Source organism: Ursus arctos, unplaced genomic scaffold, assembly GCF_023065955.2.
Source record: "Ursus arctos isolate Adak ecotype North America unplaced genomic scaffold, UrsArc2.0 scaffold_7, whole genome shotgun sequence".
NCBI classification, from domain to species: Eukaryota; Metazoa; Chordata; class Mammalia; order Carnivora; family Ursidae; genus Ursus; species Ursus arctos.
The window spans coordinates 27,080,834-27,087,246 of NW_026623089.1; the positions used below are offsets into that span (position 1 = coordinate 27,080,834).

Consider the following 6,413-nt stretch of genomic DNA (forward strand, 5'->3'; position numbering starts at 1 on the left):
TTGAGGTGACCTCGCCCACAGAGAAAGTAAGGGCAGGGCTAAGACTCCTTCCAAGACAGCCCAAACACCCAGGCAGGCTGCTTGGTGAGGATGGGGGCTTGGGACTTAAATTCTGGATGGACACGCAGGTCCCCAGCCTACCTTGCCTAAACCCTCCTCAGACCAGACAGCTTACCCTCCCCCCACCTTCGCCCTTCCTTTGACCCCGCCCCCCTTGGAGCCAACACTGATTGGCTGCCATGTAGGCAGTGCCGGCCAACCAGCCCCCGCAGCGCCAAGAAAAGTTAATTTGGAGTTCTGGTCTCCTCCCAGGATGCATTTGGGCGGCCGCCCGTAATGAGATGCATAATTGCGGAGGCCTGCCAACAAAAGCAGGCTGGATTTAATTGAGTCAACGCATGGCCATTAATAATCTGACGGCAGTCCTCCCCCACCCCCACCCCACCCCCACCCGCCATCATCCAACGCTCTGCAGCCCCCACTGGGCTCACTGGGCTACCATCCCGGGCGGGTCTCCTGTTGAGGGGGGAGCAGGCCTGACCATTCCCTAGCCTGCCCCAGTGCTGCAGAGGCTTAAGGGAGAATCCAAACCCCCCTACAATATCTCATGATAAATCTACCCCCCTCCTCCAGCGCGACAACATACTTTGGACAGCACCTGTCCCCCACCAACCTCTCTCCCCATCTAGTCATTATGCAAATATATCCTGAGCTCCTACCACGTGCCAGGCACTGGGCTTTGACCTGGGAATACCGCAGCCAACACAGACAGAGCCAGCCTCTTGGAGCTTAAGGTCACCATTCACCTGGCCTCTCACACTTTTCATGTTCCTGACTCTCATACCTGTCCCCACATACCCACACCCACGCTTGACTGCACACACCAGCCCTCTTACTTCTTCCCCACTTGCCTGTCCCCTACATCAGTCCTCATGTCCTTTCCCCATACCTGTCCCTTTTATGTCTTATTCAGACTCCTGTCCACCATATGCCCTTTTCCCATAGTCCTGTCCCCAGCACCCATTTGCCCACACGTGTCACAAATCTCTTGCCTGTTCTCATACACAATTCCCATAAAGAACCCTGTCCACAGCCCCTCTTCCCCACGTCTGCTCCTCTTCTCTCACACCATGTACAGGCTTTCAGTGACACTGTCAGGACTGCCTTAGCAGTCCCCTGTCCCTGCCGCTTAGCCCTCCTCCTCCCTCTCCCTTGTCCCTCCTTCATCAGTCCACCTACCTATCCTCACAGGCTCACGAGTCTTATCCAAACTCTCCAAGTGGGGACATCTCCTAGAGCTGTTCTTTCATCTGTAAAATGGGGGTAATATTGGTAAGCGCCTCATGGGGTTGTTGAAATGATTTCATGAGATGATCCAGGCAAAGGGCACCTGGAAGCACTTCAGTGCTCGGTGGAAATAATCTGATAAACTCCCCCACACTGAGCTCTGGACTGCCCAAGCTCCCAAGTGACCCCTGAGGATATTCTATTTTTAAATAAAACTAGCCCGGAGGGGGCCTGGTCTAACCCCAATGGTTGAAGCTCAAATGGTGGAAATCTAGGCAGAGTGACCAGCTCTTCATACCCCTCAGGAGGGTGTGCTCGTTTGCATTCTCACCTGTTCCACATACACATGCTTATCCACTACTGCCCTGGGGGAAGTGGGGAGACCTGGCATCCCTAAACGCAGCTGTGGAGCCTGTGGAAGGAGGGAATGGAGCATATTCTCCACCCACTCCCCTGCTTTCAGGAAATCTCTTGTATGGTGGGAAGAGGTAAGTCTGACTTTGGAATGGGTGTGGGTGGAGTCTTGGGGCCTTGGGAGGCCGAATTTCTCATGAAAGGGGAACAGGACTCACTTTCCCACTTTATTCCTCAGTTTCCACTGTAAGGTCAGAGGAGGCAAAAGAAGGAAAAAGAGCCACTGCTTGGGAGAGGAAGTGGTACAGGGAGAGCTAGATTGGAGCCCCCTCTTCCCCCCCCCCTCCCATTTGCTTGGTCTGGGATGCTTTGAAAGGGAGATACCCTCCTCCGTCTGGCTTGGAGCTTCTCCTCCCAAACCAGAGTGCGGCCCGCGGGCTTCCCAGAGGAGGTGTCGGGGCCGCGCTCTGCTGGGACAGACAGGCGGGCGCGCGCGGGCACGCGACTCCTCGGAGAATCCCCGTCACCGCCGAAATCGCCGAAATTGGCTGCAACTAGTAAAGATGCCAGGAATTTGCACCTTGCTCTGTGACCTAAAGCAAAAATGACATGAACATTGACAAATTTGACAAGGAAATTTGTGCAAAAAACAACTTCTATTTGGCTAGCCAAGCAGCAAATATGCCGGATGATACGCTTTATTAAGCAATCCATTTCTCAGCAATAGCGGCGCCATCTGCAAAGGTTACCGCGCATCAGGCTCGGCACAGAATTTCATCTGCGTCTGCAGTCGGGGCCGCACGCGGACACATTTTTCATGTACATGCGATTCCGGATGCAAATAGAATCCGTGATGAAGGAGGTGACCTTCTGGGCCGAGCCGCGCGCGCAAAAGTCACGCGCGGGCCCGCGGGGAGCGGGCGGGGCAGGCGAGTGCGAGGCTCCTCATGGGACTGGGGCTGAGGGTTGGACGCGGATGTGGTGTGGGAGGGGTCAGGGAGCAGGGGTCCGTGGGGGAGGAATCGCATATTGCAGCTTTGGGTCTGGAAGGGATTTAGGATTGGCCCAATTCTCTCATTTTTCACAGATGTGGAAACTGAGGTCCAGGGCGGCAAGGGTCTCGGCCAATGATGCTGGTAGGACCAGAGCTAGGTCCCTGTGGCTTGACTCCCAGTCGGTGTTGGCACTGAGAGCTCTGAGCGTAGAGAGTGGGAGTGTGCTTGGGTTCAATCTGTGTCACCAGTAACTGCATGACCTTGAGCAAATAAAGCTCTCTGTGCCTCTAGTGTTCTGTTCTGTAAAATGGAGATATGCTATTATCCATCTCATAGCCTTGTTATGGAGGAGTTATTTAATAGTATGCATAAAGTGCTTGAAACAGTGCCTGGCGGAGAGTAAGCTCTATAAAAATGTTTGTTGATTAAGTAAATTTGTGTTTTTGTCCCTCCTGGGCTGATGGGGTGGGGGGTTGGAGGCTAGCAAAAAAGGGAAAGCTCCTGTGGAGGCAGAATGGGTGCAGATGGGGAGAAGTGGGTGAGCTATCATCCTTCTTACAACTGGATTGGGGCAGATGCCTCATCCTCTCAGAGGGAAGTCCCTTGCTCCCTTCTATCCCTATCCCCTCTATCACCCCATTTTCCTGATCTCCTTCTTCCCACCATACAAAGAAATAAAGTGCATTTTCATTTCCCACTCTCAGTCCTGTTCAGTTATCCAATTCTGCTTGTGGTCCATTGGGACCCCAGGGTCTCTCTGTCTTGCAGGATCTCCTGTCATACTTGTGCTCCCAGTTATGTCATTCCTTTTGGCCTTCTATTGGGTGAAGAGTCACTTAGGGAGGAGCTGTGCCTCTCACTGATGATGCTGCTCTAATGAAGTGGGTCTCTCCCACCCTGAGTGGCCTCACTCCCACTCCCTTGGTAACTTCATCCTTGGTCTCTGATTTGAGATAAAGCTCCACCTCCTTCACCGGTCCACATTCTTCACCCCCATTTCTCTTCCCCCCCCCCATGTCCCCTTCCCCCAAGCCAGGATTAATGCACTGATGGCATCTATAGAAATCATTGCCTAAGGTTCTTCCCTGGCTATACCCCCCACCAACCCCCACCACACATACACTGGACAAAGCCCTTCTCTACAGTTTTCTGAACCCCTCCCCCAAACTCTCTTTGGGATGGACAGGTTCATTGCTCACCAGGTCACCCTCTGCTTTCTCTTTCTTTCTTTCTTTCTTTCTTTCTTTCTTTCTTTCTTTCTTTCTTTCTTTCTTTCTTTCTTTCTTTCCTCCCTCCCTCCCTCCCTCCCTCCCTCCCTCCCTCCTTCCTTCCTTCCTTTCCTTTTTTTTTTTTTTTTTTTTTTTTTTTAGTAATCTACACCCAACGTGAGGCTGGAACTCACAACCCTGAGATCAAGAGTTGCATGCTCTACCAACTGAGTGAGCCAGGCACCCTATCCCTGGACTTCTCACACTGCCTCACCACCACCACTATCCAGTTCTTAAAGCCACAGTGGTCTCTCCCAAAGACCTATGGGAGAGGTTGGAGAGACCAGGCCTCCAACCCAGCTTCCCAACCTACCAACACTATGACCTTGAGTTAATCACTCAACCTCTGGAACCTCCATTTTCTCATTCCTAAAATGGGGTGTATTAATAGTAATAACCTCCTTAGGTTGTTGGATCCTGGAAGATAAAACATGTTTCTTTCTTTTTTTTTTTTAAAGCAAGCTCTGAGCTCAAGGTGGGGCTTGAACGCAGGACCCTGAGATCAAGAGTCACAAGCTCTGACTAAGCCAGCCAGGTACCCCTAAAACATGTCAAATCAATCATGAAATAAATAAATGACTTTCTTTTTTCCCTTTTATCCCCCCATTTCCCTTTGGGTTCCCCCACTCTGAGGCATTGCACAATCTTCATTTCTTTGCCACAGCCCCCCACCTCCCCCTCTGGGGTGTGTTTCTTTTAAATGGCCAAGTTTTCAAATAAAAGAAAATCCAACCCTGCCCCAAATCCTCACCTGGGGCTCTGAATCTGGATTATGGGACAACGGTCAGAAATTATAATGTTTGTTGGTTTGTTTAATCTTTACTGAGCGCCTAAGAAGTCCAAGCAGAGCTCAGATCCCTGAGGGCTGCGTGAAAGGGGCTCTCATTCACCCCTGCCTCCGAAGTAGCTGTGGGCACAGGTTAGTCCTGTGAGGAGATGATACCCGAGTGCCCAGCGTCCTTCCACGTACCCCCAAACCTGGCAGCCCAGGTCTTGCCTGGGTAAGAGGTGATAGGGAATGGAACCACCCTAAAACCCTCCCAAGGCTGGAGAGGCCCCCTCCTGGGCCTTTACTCTCCTTTCTCCCCTTCATCTCCTCTCCTCACCCTCCTACCCCACCCCACCCCCGTCCCGAGGCGCGTCTGGGTCGGGAGAGTCCTCGACGCCCCGAAGCAGCCTTTATGAGGGTCGAAGGACAGCGGGCCCACCTTTCGAGGCTGGTGCAGGAGTAGGTGCCCAGTGGTGCAAAACGACCCCGCTGCAGAACCTCCTCTGTAAGAACCACCTCCCCCACCAACCCCCAGAAGTTTCTGGCCCAGCCTAGAGGCCGAAGGGCGGGGCTTGGGCGAGGGGCGGAGCCATTCCCGGCTCTGCCCGCCCCTCCCTCCACAGCTCCGCCCCTCCCTTCATGGCCCTCGCAGGCCGGCCCGCCCCTTCCCCCGGCCCCGGCACGCTACAGTAATCCAGAATGTGTATTTCTGCAGATGATTAAATCAATACAATCCTGACAGGACTTGTTGGAACATGCTTCTTTATTTTGCACAATTCCTTCCCCGCGTCGCCGGCATTTATCACCCGCTCGGCTGTCAGCGCAGAGATTGTGCGGGGCGAGGGCGGGGTGGGGTGGGGGAGGGTCGCGCTGGCGGGGGTGGGGGTGGCCTCTGGGCTGGAGGAGCGACCCGCCACCACCCTACACTAACGCAGACAAATAAACTTAGGGGTTGGACTCTGCCCCCACCCACACACTGCCCGCGCCAGTCTCCCTACGTGGGGGTTGGTGGGGGCGGGGAACAGGGAGATTTGGGATAGGGCCACAATGCCGGGGAGGCCGCAGAAACAGGGCCCCTGCGCCGCACCCACACTCGCCTTTACATACTGAGCCCCTCCCTCGAGGTCATAGCCTGGACGGGTGGTGTTCCCTTGTATCCTCTCACCCTCCTCTGACCTTGGTCCTGGCAGCTGGGGACCCGCTGTGGTGGGATGGGGGAGGGTGGGAATCCGGATCCCACCGCAGGCCCAGGGAGGAGGGGAGAGAAGGCTAGGAAGAGGAAGAAGAGGAGGAGGAAAATGAGGATGAGTAAGAGGAAGAAGAGCAGAAGGAAGAGGAGGGAAGGGAAGAGGAAGGTTGGACGGTGAGGAAGAGAAGAAGGGAGGAGGGCAAGAGGAGGAAGGCGAGGAGGAGGACGGGGAGGAAGGCTCGGAGGCGGTGGCGGCCGGTGACAGGTGCCTTGCGGTGGCGGCCCTCGGCAGACGTGATTGCCGCCGTGGCTGCGCGCCGGAGCGTGACTTTACAACTAATCCTGTTTGTAAGTTATTATTTATCTTCAGGAAAGTTTGTCAAACTTGGGCTTTGATTTTTCGCCCTGATTTCCCTCTTGTGGCGCGCTCTCGCACGCGCTCCCATATAATTTATGACTGCCTCTGGTCCTGATGACAGATTATTAAAAGTAGAATTAGTTTTTCGCGCAGAATTTTTCCACTGGGAATTGGGAAGGCAGCGCTCTCCGCG

At 54.0% G+C, this 6,413-nt stretch overlaps 1 long non-coding RNA gene across 1 annotated transcript; it reads right to left on the reverse strand.

The window, feature by feature from the left end:
• Nucleotides 1–696: 696 nt before the first annotated feature.
• On the reverse strand, nucleotides 697–5,196 carry LOC130543027 (uncharacterized). Its single transcript, XR_008958028.1, has 2 exons — nucleotides 5,113–5,196; nucleotides 697–2,234 (listed from the first exon to the last, which is right to left on the reverse strand). It is a non-coding gene; the product is annotated as an uncharacterized LOC130543027 (long non-coding RNA).
• Between the last annotated feature and the right edge of the window lie 1,217 nt (nucleotides 5,197–6,413).